We start from the raw sequence: 13,300 nt of genomic DNA, 5'->3' as shown, positions 1-13,300 counted from the left end.
TTATATAGCATGGTTGATTGATCTAGGAAATAATTTGTGTAGAATCTAACTGATTGGAGATAACTCTCTTGCTATGTTTCTGTCTTTGGGAGGAAAGTCCAGCATGACTTGACAAAACAGGCAGCTCCATTGGCATGCTGGCTTTAAGTAGTACAAAGCAATCCTATTTTGGGAAGGGCTGGTTTACATTTTCCTAAACGTGAGTAGTAACATGGCATAAATAAGAAATCAGGAAAGCCAGTAAGCTTCAGTGTTTGTTTTTTAATGTAATTTTGATAATGGATATATTACAGAGATACCTACAAACTGATTTATTGGTTGATAGAAAGTATTTGGGGATAGAAATTTGGAGACATTTATTGTAAGATGCAGCTAAGGCTTTCAGCACGCTTGCAACTGCTTTTCTTCAACCTGCAGGTGGCATTAGTACTAAAAATGTATTTTCTATCATTCTTGAAAAGTATTTAGCAGAGAAGGGGGGAAAGTTTCAAACAACTCCAATATATGACTCTTTTTGAAGGATGAGGTCAGTTCTTAACAGATGGCATTTTTGTTACATTTAATAATGCAAGGAACTAAATGATTTAAATCTTTTTATAGTGAGATAACTTTTATATTTGATTTATAGGAATGGAAGAATCTCTCTATACATATATGCAAGCATATACATACATATTTATATACACATTTATACATATATAAACATATTTATAAATACACATATACATATATGAAATAATATGGATTTTGTTATTTTAATATATAGATACACATAGAATAAAATATTTAGAACTCAGTATTATATACCAGGAACGTTAATATCAAATAAGTTTATTCTTTATTAAAAGTCAGATTTTGTGTTCTAAGCATTGCTAATAAGCAATACTATAATTTCATTGTTGGAAATATACTTTCAAGAATCCAACAGAACAGTTTGTCTAAGATTCCCAGGATATTATTATTTTATGTAATTTTTAAAAGGGAAATAAAAACAATTAAGAATAACAGAATGGTTAAATTGATTGTGGCACCTAAATTTAATGGATCACAATGCAATCAACAAATGTGAGGAATACAAAGAAATCTAGAAAGGTCTCTTTTAGATACTACAAAAAAAATGAAAAACAACAGCAAAAAAAGAACTGAAAGGATAAAGTACACACTACATATAATCATAGGAAGAAAAGAAAGAAAAGTGCTAAAGAATCATAATAAGGCCTTAAAAAGATGATTGAAAAGGTACATTTATAGTTTATATGTTGAAAATAATTAAAATCCAAATATTTATGAAATAAGTTCAATTGCTTGTGGGTATTCAATGTTAATCTTTTAATGTAATATTTTTAAATATATATATATATATATATATATTAAGCATGACAGAATTCAGTCTTTATTAAAAATATATATATATCCAAAAGTTTCTGTTTTCTGGCTCCAAAACAAGGCCAAAGAGATGGTTCATTGGTAAGAAAAGTTCCCACAAGTGTTGGCCTGGAATTTTGTACTTCCTCATGATACATTATCACACTAATCATTTGCCAAACTGAAACTCCAAATTTTTAAGCACACGGGGCACTGAAGTGGTTCAGTAGAAAAGATCTGGAAAAGATCAGGAACTCCTGAGTTCAAATTCAGCCTCAAGTATTTATTAGCTGTGTGACCTTGGATGGATCACTTAGGTACTGCCTCAGTTTCCTCATCTTTAAAGTAGGAATAATAATAGCACTCAACCCCAGGGATCAAAATAAGATAATATTTATAAAGCATTTTGCTAACCTTCAAGTACTATATAAAATTTATTATTATTACTAAATATAATAAATATAAAGATTACACCATCCCACTAATTTTGTTTAGATCCTTTTCAAATAAATAGAATAATTAAAAGTAACAGAACTGGCACAGGAAAAAGCATAGTCAGCCTCTTCTCAAAATATAGCTGTACACTCCTTTTAAATATCCAAAAGATTCAACGAAGTTGAAAAATTTATTTAGGAAAACATGAAGAGTATATGTTTGTGTTTGAATCAGTTTCTGTGATTGTTCCCTCTATCAAATGAAATATATTTATTCTCTAAGTAGTACAAGAATAGATAGGCCTAATGATATGAGTAAGGAAAGCAATTACTAAAAGCTTCCATGAGAAAGCAAGTTTTTGGTGCATGAGAGAGAAATAAATTATCCTATTATTATAACTGGGAGTGACACAAAATGCAGATTTGTAAACTCAAGCTATCGAAAAGTGAACATGTTGACCATAGTTAAGATGATCACTGATAGCACTCTTCTTGGGAATTTCTAATTTTGAAAGGCTTGTTTTATAAGAGACTTTACTTCAGGTGTTTTAATCTGTGGTCCATAAACTTGTTAATATATATTTGATAGCTAGATGTTAATATAATAGGTTTTCTCTGCAGTAACAAGGACTTGATTTTATGCATTTATAACATCATTCTTTCAAGGTATCCATAGACTACCAATAGGGTTCTTGATATTGATTAGTTTACTAGCCTCATCCCTGGCCATGTGATTCTGGGCAAATCACTTAATTCTTTGCTTCAGTTTCCTTCTCTGTAAATCACACCTGTCTCACAGAGCTTTGAGCAGAGATATGTGCTTCACAGCATTTTGCAACCTTTAAATGCTATATAAATGCTAGATTATTAATATTATTATTAATGACAAAAAATGGTTAAGAACTGCTGAATAACTTTTTTTTCTGTTATCTAAGCACCTTCTTTACCATTTTTATACCAGAAAAAAATATACCTGAAGATTTATAAACTTAGAAAATTTATGTCAGTTCCCCAGAGAAAGAAAAGTGAACTATGAAAAAAGTAAAGATTTCATCATTATCTATATTACAATGAGACAATGAGATGAGAGTGTCCATTAACCAACCAATTCACAAATTTATTAAATATTGCAGAGAGATAGTACTGCCTGAAATTACTCACAATACAAGGCTTAAAAAATATATATATATATGGTAAATGAATACCTAGAAAGCTTTCTTCAATTCTTAAACTGCTCACTCCTTTCTAAGTTTTTCCCTTTCATTCAAGAATTTAATTCCATTCAACATGCATTTATTAAATGAAGACAATATAACAGGTCTCAGACTATATCATAATATCTAGAGAAAAAAAAAACAGTCTCTGACCTAAAGGAACTCATATTTTACCAAAAGGAAACAATATATAATATGTATACTAATAAGCAAGTACATAAATATCAAGGATTTTTTTTTTGGGGGGGGAACAGCAACTGGAAGAATCAGTGAGGGTCTGGAGTGGGAGATAGTACTGTGGATTCCAAGAAGTTTACCTTCAATTTTGTATATAGATGACTACTTTCTGTTCTGCAATGGGCTTATAGAGTTATGTATTTTCAGAGTATTATTTAGATTCACAATATCACATACTTGTTAATTAATATTTGATGATTCCCACTCTAAAGCACCTTCCTTAAGTTCTTTTCAACTAGCTAGTACTCGTGTTTTCCCTGACAGCTATTAACTTGAACATACTATATTTTTTTGCAGTGCTTCAACAGATTAATCTTAGCCCTTTATCTCATATTATCAAATGGAAAAATCTTTTTGCATAGGCCAAGTCAGAAGTTCAGTTATCATTAGCTTATAGCTTCCATTTCCACATATTCTCACCTTTTAGGTACCTGGAAGACCCTGAACATATCTGGCACAAAGGGAGACAATCTCCCTTGTCCCAGACCACCGGAGTGCCCCATCAGAGAAGATGTATTCCTGGTATAATATATAAATGTAATGTAATATTAATATGTCATAAGAAATAAAATTAAGAATTTCAGAAGGAATTTGGAAGACTTCTATGAACTGATGCAGATCTAGGAAAATTAGTTATACAATGACCACAGCATTATAGAGGTGAAATAAATCCTGAAAAGCTTTAGAATTCTAATCAATGCAATGATGAACCCTAAGTTCAAAGACATGATGATACAACATGACATTCAATTACTTTCAAAGAAGTAATTAATTTAAAAAGCAGAGTGATACACATTTTTAGACATGGCCAATAATTGCTTTAGCTTTCTTTCTTTTTTGCTATGTTCAATAGATTGGGAGAGATAAATAAGTGAATGTAAAGTTAATCAATTATATTTTTAAAATGAAAAAAAAAGTTTCAGATCCATGAAATTTCAAATTCTGATTTTATTTTTCCAGACTGAGCCTGGGGATTCTATTCAGTGAACGACTAGCCATAGTAATAGGGATAAGTTCATGCAGGTAACAGCTATAATTTCTGCTATGCGATCCTCCAGAGATCATGTGTGATTTCCCTTGCTAGTTTAAAAAGGCAAAGGTCTCCCACTGCATCAGGGGCCCTCTCCAGTCATCCTAATCTATATCTTGCCACTGGACTCAGATGGCTCCAGAGGAGAGAGTAAGGTTAGTGGCTTTGCACAGTCCTCCCTCACTTAAACCCAAGCCATTTGCAAGTCATGTCATCACCTTCCTGAAGTCACAATCCTTTTCCAGAAAGAATAATGAACAACAACAACAACAATGTATGGACACTGTTTTTTCTCCTGACAAGACATAAGCTCTATAAAAAAAACCAAAACAAACAAACAAACAAAAAAAACCCCTCTTATTCTCTGCATTTAAATCCCTTGCACTTAGCACAGCAACTGGCAGAATATATGTGACTTAATAGATGGTTGTTAATTGAAAATGAAATTGGGTATAAATGTAAAATCACATTATGGTTCAAAAAATCAACTTCATTAGTACAAAAGAGTACGTATGTAGTAGTTCATTTGAAAAAGAGTTATAGACTTTATTGTTCTGCATGCTGAATGCAAGTCAACAATGTATTGGCCACCAAGATATCTATTATAAACTTAAATTACATTTAGCAAACCTGATGTTTTGGGGAGTGGAATTTTGTTCAGCTATTGTTTGAGCAAAATGATCCCTTGTAGCTCCTTCTTTTTGGATATTATGTGAAGCAGTATGAAATCAGGTTGTCAAGTTATCCTTCATTTTTCATATTTTTACAACTCCAAATGCCTCCTTTCTATCAATTAGCTTGAGCATTTAAAAATATTATAGAGATCCTATGCAAAAAAAAAAATCTTTACACTAGGAAAAAGAGAAGTTACTTTAAGCATTCATCATATATCTTGACTTGTGGTGCTCAGGAGTATTAGAAGCAATGTATAAAACCTTTCAAAGCAGCAGATTTATGCTCTGTATAAGAACTAGAGAGGGGAATGTCCTGCTGTACTTTGCCTGAATTACAGATTATCTGTAATACTGTATTTATTTTTGGCTTTCATATTTTTGGAAGGGCATAAAAAAGCCAGAGGGTATTCAGATGTTCATAGGATCATAGAATTATAGTTGGAAGTGACCTCCTGAGTCATCTAATCAAATGCACGCTTCTAGATAGATCTTGCATGTACCTAATTACCTTCATATTTGTCTTGTGAACACCACTTGCTTCTCACAGCTCTCCCTTTTTAGTATCCCTCCCCCCCCCTTAGAGTTCCTCCCCCTATCTTACCCCTTTCCCTCCCAGTTCCCGTATTCCCTTCTGCTTAGCTTATTCCTTCCCTTTTCCCTTTTCCCTTTTCACTTTTCAATGAGGTGGGAGAAGTTTCACCATAGATTGAATATGTCTTAAGATTTTTCACTTAAAGCCAATTCTGAAGGCAGTAAGATACCCACTATATTCATCCCCCTCCATTCTTTCTCTCAGATATAATAGGTTTCCTATGCCTCTTCATGAGATGTACTACCCCCACTTTACCCTTTTTCTGGTACAATGTCCTTTCCACATCAATTTCTAGAACAAGGTATACATGTATTCTTTATACATCTATATAGTCAAAATATAATTCCCAAGATTAATCTTTACCTTTTTAGATTTCTCTTGAGTTCTATATTTGTAGATCAAACTTTTTGTTAAGTTCTGACTTTTTCATCAGAAATAGATGAAATTCGCTTACTTCGTTGAATGTCCATCTTCTTCCATGGAAAAAGATGCTCATTCTCGCTGGGTAAGTTATTTTTGGTTGCATACCAAGTTCCTTAGCCTTTCAGAATATCATATTCCAGGCCCTTCGATCTTTTAATGTGGATGCTGCCAGATCCTGGGTGATCCTTATTGTGGCTCCTTGATACTTGAATTGGGTTTTTCTAGCCGCTTGCAATATTTTTTCCTTCATCTGAGGGTTCTGGCATTTGGCCACTATATTCCTTGGTGTTTTGATTTTAGGATCCCTTTCAGTGGGTGATCGATGAATCCTTTCAATGTTTATTTTTTCCTCTGTTCCTATGACTTCTGGGCAGTTCTCTTTGATAATTTCCTGGAAAATAGTGTCCAGGCTCTTTTTTTCATCATTCTTTTCTGGAAGTCCAATGATTCTCAGATTGTCTCTCCTGGATCTGTTTTCCAGGTCTGTTGTCTTCCCCAGAAGGTATTTCACATTCTTTTCCATTGTTTGATTTTTTTGGATTTGCTTGACTGATTCTTCTTGTCTCCTCGAGTCATTCAATTCCAATTGTTCAATTCTGATTTTCAGTGAAGTATTTTCTTCACTCACTTTTTAAAAATCTTTTTCTAATTGTCCCATTGAGTTCTTTTGTTCTGTGGATTTTTTTTCCATTTTGACAATTTTGTTTTCCAGTTCACCAATACTATTTTTCAAGGATTTTACTTCTTTATCCACTCTCTCTTTAACTGACTTCTCAAGGCTTTTTTGCCAAGCCTCCCTCTCCTTTTCCCATTTTTCTTCTAGCTCCCTTGTGAGAGCCTTTTTAATTACTTCTATGAGGTTCATCTGTGCTGAGGAACAGATGATCTCCTCCTTTGGGGATTCACCTGGGGACAGTCTGTTTTTAGTTGTAATGTCCGCGTATTTAAAGTCAGCCGGAGTCAGGAATTCAGGTTAAGGGGAAAAATCATGCCATCCCTGACTCTTCAGGGAGGTCAGAGCCCCCAAGGGGAGGTGATCACACCCTCCCTGATTTCTCAGGAAAGGAGGTGAAAGCACCGAAAAGGAAGTGATCACGACCCCCCTGACTTCTCAGGAAGGGAGGTGAAAGCACTAAAAAGGAGATAATCACGCCCTCCCTGACATCTCAGGAAGGGAGATGAAAAGCACCAAAGGGAAGTGGGGGTTGCTAGCAGGTTTCTGGGCTCAAGGGTCTTATTATGCACAAACCCATCAGCATGGGAACACATAGCACATAGCAACAACGCAGAGACTATTAGTGATGACTCTCCCCACAGTCAGTGCAGGCTTGATGTGGTGTAACAAACATGAATTATGCACCCAAGTAACGGTATAACAAACAATATAAATCAACAGTATGATGTAAAAGATTGCCAGAAGTCCTAGAAGGAGAGTATGTAAACAGCAGTCACACATACACCTCTTCAGCAGCCAAGAGATAGTCCAAAACCAATCTATTGTCCATTGCTTCACATATCAGGGAATCCAATGATCCCCCCAAGTTTTTGAAGTCCAGCAAAAGTCTTTTTATGTGTTAGGGAATCCAATGATTCCAGCAGATTTTGAAGTCCTGTAACAGTCTTATCATTTCTCAGAAAATCCAATGATTCCTGAGGGCTTTAAAGTCCTACAACAATCTTATGTCTCAGAGAATCCAATGATTTCTGAGGGTTTTGAAGTCCAATGATTTTCTATGTCCATGAGTCAAACGCCATAACTGCCACACTCTTTCAATGGTGAGCACAATCAGCAACAGAACCACCCGATGTTTCTTGGGTCTTCTCCTTCGTTTCAAGGGTCTGCTCCGTCTCTCTGCGATGGACAAGGCGAATACGGCTCGTTGGCACCCATTTGATTCCTTCTCCACCTGTAGAGATACAAGCAAACCCTCTCCCCCAAGCAGTTAGCCTATCTGGTCCCTTCCATTCACCACTTTCTGGGTCTCTCCACATCACCTGGCGATTATCTAAAGATAGTGGAGCTGCTCGCACTGGACATTGCCCTTCCGGTGGGTTATAAAACCTGTCTGCCGGAGCCAGTGCATCTTTGTCAAAAATCAAGAAGTTAATAGTATAAAGTGCTAGATTTAGAAGCTCTCTAGGGTTACCTGTGGCTCCCCCTTTCTTTTGTTTTTGGAGCAGCGTCTTAATATCTCTGTTTCTCCTCTCTACTATTGCCTGTCCTTGAGGATTAAAGGGTATGCCAGTGGTGTGTAAAATCTTATACTGTGCACAAAAGTGGGCAAAATGTTTGGAGGTGTATGCAGGACCATTGTCTGTTTTTATTGCTTGTGGCACACCCATAATGGCAAATGCTTGCATGAGGAATTCAGTGACCACTCAGGCTGTCTCTTTTGCTGCTGGTATGGCAAAAGTGAATCCTGAAAAGGTGTCTACCACAACATGGATAAAAGACAGACGACCGAAAGATTTATAATGGGTCACATCCATTTGCCAGATTTCATTGGGTCTCAAACCACGAGGGTTCTTCCCTGGAGGCAGTGTAGGAGCATGGAAAGGAAGGCAAGCTGTACAGCTTTTTACTATGCTCCTAGCTTCCTCTTTTGTAATCCCAAATTGTAAACGCAAAGCTCGAGCAGCCTGATGGTACTTAGAATGGGATTCCTGGGCCTCCTGAAATAAAGGTGTACTGGCTAACATAGTTAAAAGGCTATCTGCCTTTGAATTCCCATCAAAAATAGGGCCTGGGAGTCCACTATGTGAGTGGACATGCAAGATATAAATCTTACCTGGATGTTTTCTCACTTGCTCCTGAAGTTCCTTAAAGAGCTGATATATATTAGAAGCTGCAAATTTTATTTGGGCTGTGGCAATTCTTTGTACCACACCTACTGAATAGGCTGAATCAGATATTATATTTATGTCTCCTGGGTAATAAGTGAGAGCTAACATGATTGCATACAATTCGTTCTGCTGAGTGGACTGAAAAGGAGTTCTGACTACTCTCTTTATGGTTAAATCATGAGAGTATACAGCACAAATATTGTGTTTGGATGCATCTGTAAAGATAGTTGGTCCTTTAAGAGGAACTTTAGAAACTTTTTCTTCAAGAATCCATCGCCAATTATGTAAAAGTCTAGTTATCTTTAATGGAGACCCATGTATAAAATTAGGAGCCATGGCTAATAAAATTTGCCACTCTGGGATGGTCTCACAACACACATTAATTTGTGTATTGGTATAAAAGGTGTATATCTTATCAGGTCTTGCCCCAGATAATTGTACTGCTCGCTTAATGGCCTTTAACAAAATTCTAGCCACAAGCACTGGGTAAGGAGTAAGGCTTTGTTCTGGTTGTGCCGGGAGGTTCACCCACTCTATCACACTGTCTCCTTGATGAAGGACTGCTGTGGGTGCCTCTTGTGTGGCAAAAACTGTTATTTCCAAGGGTTTTTGAGTGACTCTCTCAACCACATTGGATAAAGCCAGTTCAACTTCTCTCAAAGCCTCTTGAGCTTCTTTTGTAAGCTGGCGTGGTGAATTTAAAGCACTGTCTCCCCTTAAAATATCATATAATGGTTGTAACTGATAGGTAGTCAAGCCTAACACTGGTCGCATCCATTGGATATCTCCTATCAATTTCTGAAAATCATTTAAGGTGTTTAGCTTCTCTGTTCTTAAGGACAGTTTTTGTACTGTAAGCACCTTAGGGTATACTTCATATCCTAAATATTGAAAAGGAGCATGTCTTTGAATTTTCTCTTCAGCTATGTATAATTTGTAGTATCTTAGTGTTTCTATGGTCTTTTGCAGACATGCTTCTAGCATTTGTTCCTCAGGTGCACATCCCAATATATCATCCATATAATGTAATAGTATTACTTTTGGAAATGCTTTTCTTATTGGAGCAAGAGCAGCAGCAACATACATTTGACACATAGTGGGGCTGTTTTTCATTCCCTGTGGCAAAACTGTCCATTCATATCTTTTATAAGGCTCAGCTAAGTTAACGCTGGGCACTGAAAAGGCAAATCTTTTCATATCCTCCTTATCCAGAGGGATAGAATAGAAACAATCCTTAATATCGATGACCCAAAGAGGCCACTCTCTAGGCAATTGAGTAGGAGATGGAAGTCCAGGCTGAAGAGTTCCCATAGTTTCCATCTGTTCATTTACTTTTCTTAAATCAGTGAGCATCCTCCATTTTCCTGATTTCTTTTTTACAACGAACACTGGGGAATTCCAAGGACTTAGAGAAGGTTGTAAATGTCCTTGTTCAAGCTGTTCCTGTACTATATCTAATAAGGCCTGAATTTTATCGCTACCCAAGGGCCACTGTTCTATCCACACTGGTGTATCAGTTTTCCATTGGATAGGAACAGGTGAAAGTGTTGGCAGGCCTTCAACAGCAGCCCTGCTTAAAAAACCGAAGTACTCATTTTTAACCCTAATTGTTGTAAAACATCTCTTCCCCACAGATTGATGGGGAGTTTTTCAACTATAAAAGGAGTAAAAACTCCTGTTTTGCCTTCAAAAGTCCATCTCATAGGGGCAGCACTAACTTCAGCTGCTATTGATCCTCCTACTCCAGACATATAGGTATCTGCTTTAATCTTTGGCCATTGACTGGGCCAATTGGCACCTCTAATAACTGTACGATCTGCACCTGTGTCTACTAATCCTTCCAATGGTAGGCCATTTATATAGATCGTGAGCATAGGTCGGTCAGCTGTTACAGCTGCTGTCCAGTAAATTCCTGGATTTTGTGGTCTGGAGTCAGAACCTGGGTGACTATCACGAGGCTGCTTATTAGGATTCTGTATGAGTAAACCTGATGCTACCACGTCTCCTGGGTGATAAGTCACACATTGTCTACCTGTATTAGTGACTGGGATATTATCTACACATTCCCCAGTTTCCCACATCAGTGTGTGGATGGACACTGTTTTGTAGGTACAAAAAGGAGGTGAGATGGTCAAGCCTACTGTGCCTGGAGGTAAGGGATCCATAGGCTGGAGAGGAACAGATTTCACCTCTCCAGGGGGTATCTCAGTTGTCCCAGCTGCATACAGCTCTATTCTCCCCAATTGTAATTCCCTTCTGCCATCAGGTTGCTTCCTGGCTGGTTGACTGCGTAATCCCCTTCTCCCATCATATGGCTTTCTGGCTGATTGGTCATGTCTGGATACTGGACTTCTAGGCCCTCCCTGGGTGCACCATTGGCTGCCATCATGCCCCAAGTGTTTTTTGCCTTGGGCCCTGGGGCTGGGCCCCTCATCCCGTTTCCCTGAATCTGTCTGCATTCTGAGGCCCAATGGAAGCCTCTGTTGCATTTTGGACATGGGGTTTGGGGTCTTGTTCTCCCACCTTGTTTTCCCATTCTATCTCTATACCAACATTGAGCTTTCAGATGCCCTACTTTTCCACACTGAAAGCATCTACGAGTCTCTCTGGAAGTCCCTTGCCAAGAGGGATTCTGTCTTCCCATGTTTGAATTTTGGGAAGTCTGCACCATAGCCTGGGTATAAAAGGCACCTGTGTCCACTGTGGCACAGCGTCTTATGATCTCCTCTAAAGGAGCATCCCTGCGCAGTCCTAGTATAATTCTTCTGCAAACCTCATTAGCATTTTCCTTAGCAAGCTGCCTTATCAAAACGTCTGTTATTGGATTTTCTCCATTTGTTCTTGTGATAGCTGTCTGCAAACGTCCCACAAAGTCAGCAAAGGGTTCATTTGGCCCTTGTGTTATTTTTGTGAAGGCCCCCCTCTTGTCGTCTTTATTGTGGAGGGAAGCCCACGCTTTGATAGCATTAGCAGCAATTTGCTCATATGCTGCTACAGAATAACTAATTTGTGCTGCGACATTTGCATAAGGACCTGTACCTGTAAGTAGGTCATAGGTGATTGCAGCATGAACTCCACTTTGACTATTTTGTTGGGCTTGTATCCTACAGAGCTCACTATATTCAGAAAGCCACAAGTAGTTTTGTCCAGGTTCTAGGCATATCTTTGCTATAGATTTCCAGTCATCAGGGGTCAAGATTTCAAAAGACAAATTTTGTAATAGCATTTTAACATAAGCTGATGTAGCCCCATAAAGAGTGCAAGCTTTTTTCAGGTCTTTGAGGATATCTATATCAAAAGTAGAGTATCTTCTACTTTCTTGACCTGAAGAATCAAACTGTTGAATAACTGGAAAAATGTGGTGTTGGATTTCCAATACATTTCTCCCTTCTTCTTTGGCCTTAATTAGTCCCTTTTGCAATCTACTCAAAGGAGCAGCTGGACGCTGTGGGGGAGGGGCTGGATGCTGGGGGGGAGGTGCTGGTGCTGTCACTGCCGCCCCCACTACCCCTCCTCCCTCCATCCCGGAGGGTGGAGTTGATGGAGGAGAGTCAATTACCTGCTCCTCAGGTGGGGCTAAAGCTGCCTCAGATTCACCCCGCCCTTGAGCCTCACTTAAGTCTTCATGCCCTGTGGGGATAAGGCCATTAATCTGTTCTTTGTCTTCCTCCTTTACCTCAGGCTTCCGCATTTGGCCATTCTTAGAGTTTTTTCCTTTTCTCCTAAAACAAGTACGGTATTTTAAGGCCATCTGTATCGTATTGTATAAATAGAATGCCTCGAAGGGAACTGACTGAGGGTTGTCAATGTTATAATCAGAGATCTGTTGACCAACCAATGCCCAGTTACCCAGAGAGATTTGCTCTTCCTCTAAGAACCCAGGGGAGGTAAGTTTTAATGTACTCAAAAGTTTAGCTGCGTGTTCCCAAGATACAACTAGCCCTTCCTCTTCTATCAGGTCACGCAGGCTTTTTATAACACCACTCCTGGGTGGGGCAGGGGTTGGGGGGTTTGGGGTGGGGGATGGAGAATCTTTACCTAGGATCTGTCCCATTTCAGCCAAAAAGTTACTGCTTTCGTCTTTAAGAAAATAAGTTCCCTGTTTGTCTTATACTCACCTAAGTTCCTGGTCACTGGAGACTTCTTCGGTGAAAGTAGGGTCCTTGGTTCCCACGCTTGGGCGCCAAATGTAATGTCCGCGTATTTAAAGTCAGCCGGAGTCAGGAATTCAGGTTAAGGGGAAAATCTTCAATATTTATTGAAGCGAAGAGGTGAATAAAGATTGCTATAGCAAATATAGGCAAGAAAGATTGCGATAGCAAATATAGGCAGTTGCGACAGGAAGCCAGCTAAGAGAGAGCGACGCGAGCCGAGGCAACCATGGAGGCAACTGTGTCGGCAACTAAGGCAATGCCCGTCCCAAAGGTCTCTCCTCCCCTTCCTTCTCCACTCCCCTGCCTCCACCCACCAAAATCGTCATTTCCTAT

This window comes from Antechinus flavipes, chromosome 2, assembly GCF_016432865.1.
Source record: "Antechinus flavipes isolate AdamAnt ecotype Samford, QLD, Australia chromosome 2, AdamAnt_v2, whole genome shotgun sequence".
NCBI classification, from domain to species: Eukaryota; Metazoa; Chordata; class Mammalia; order Dasyuromorphia; family Dasyuridae; genus Antechinus; species Antechinus flavipes.
Note: the sequence above shows the minus strand (reverse complement) of the source record.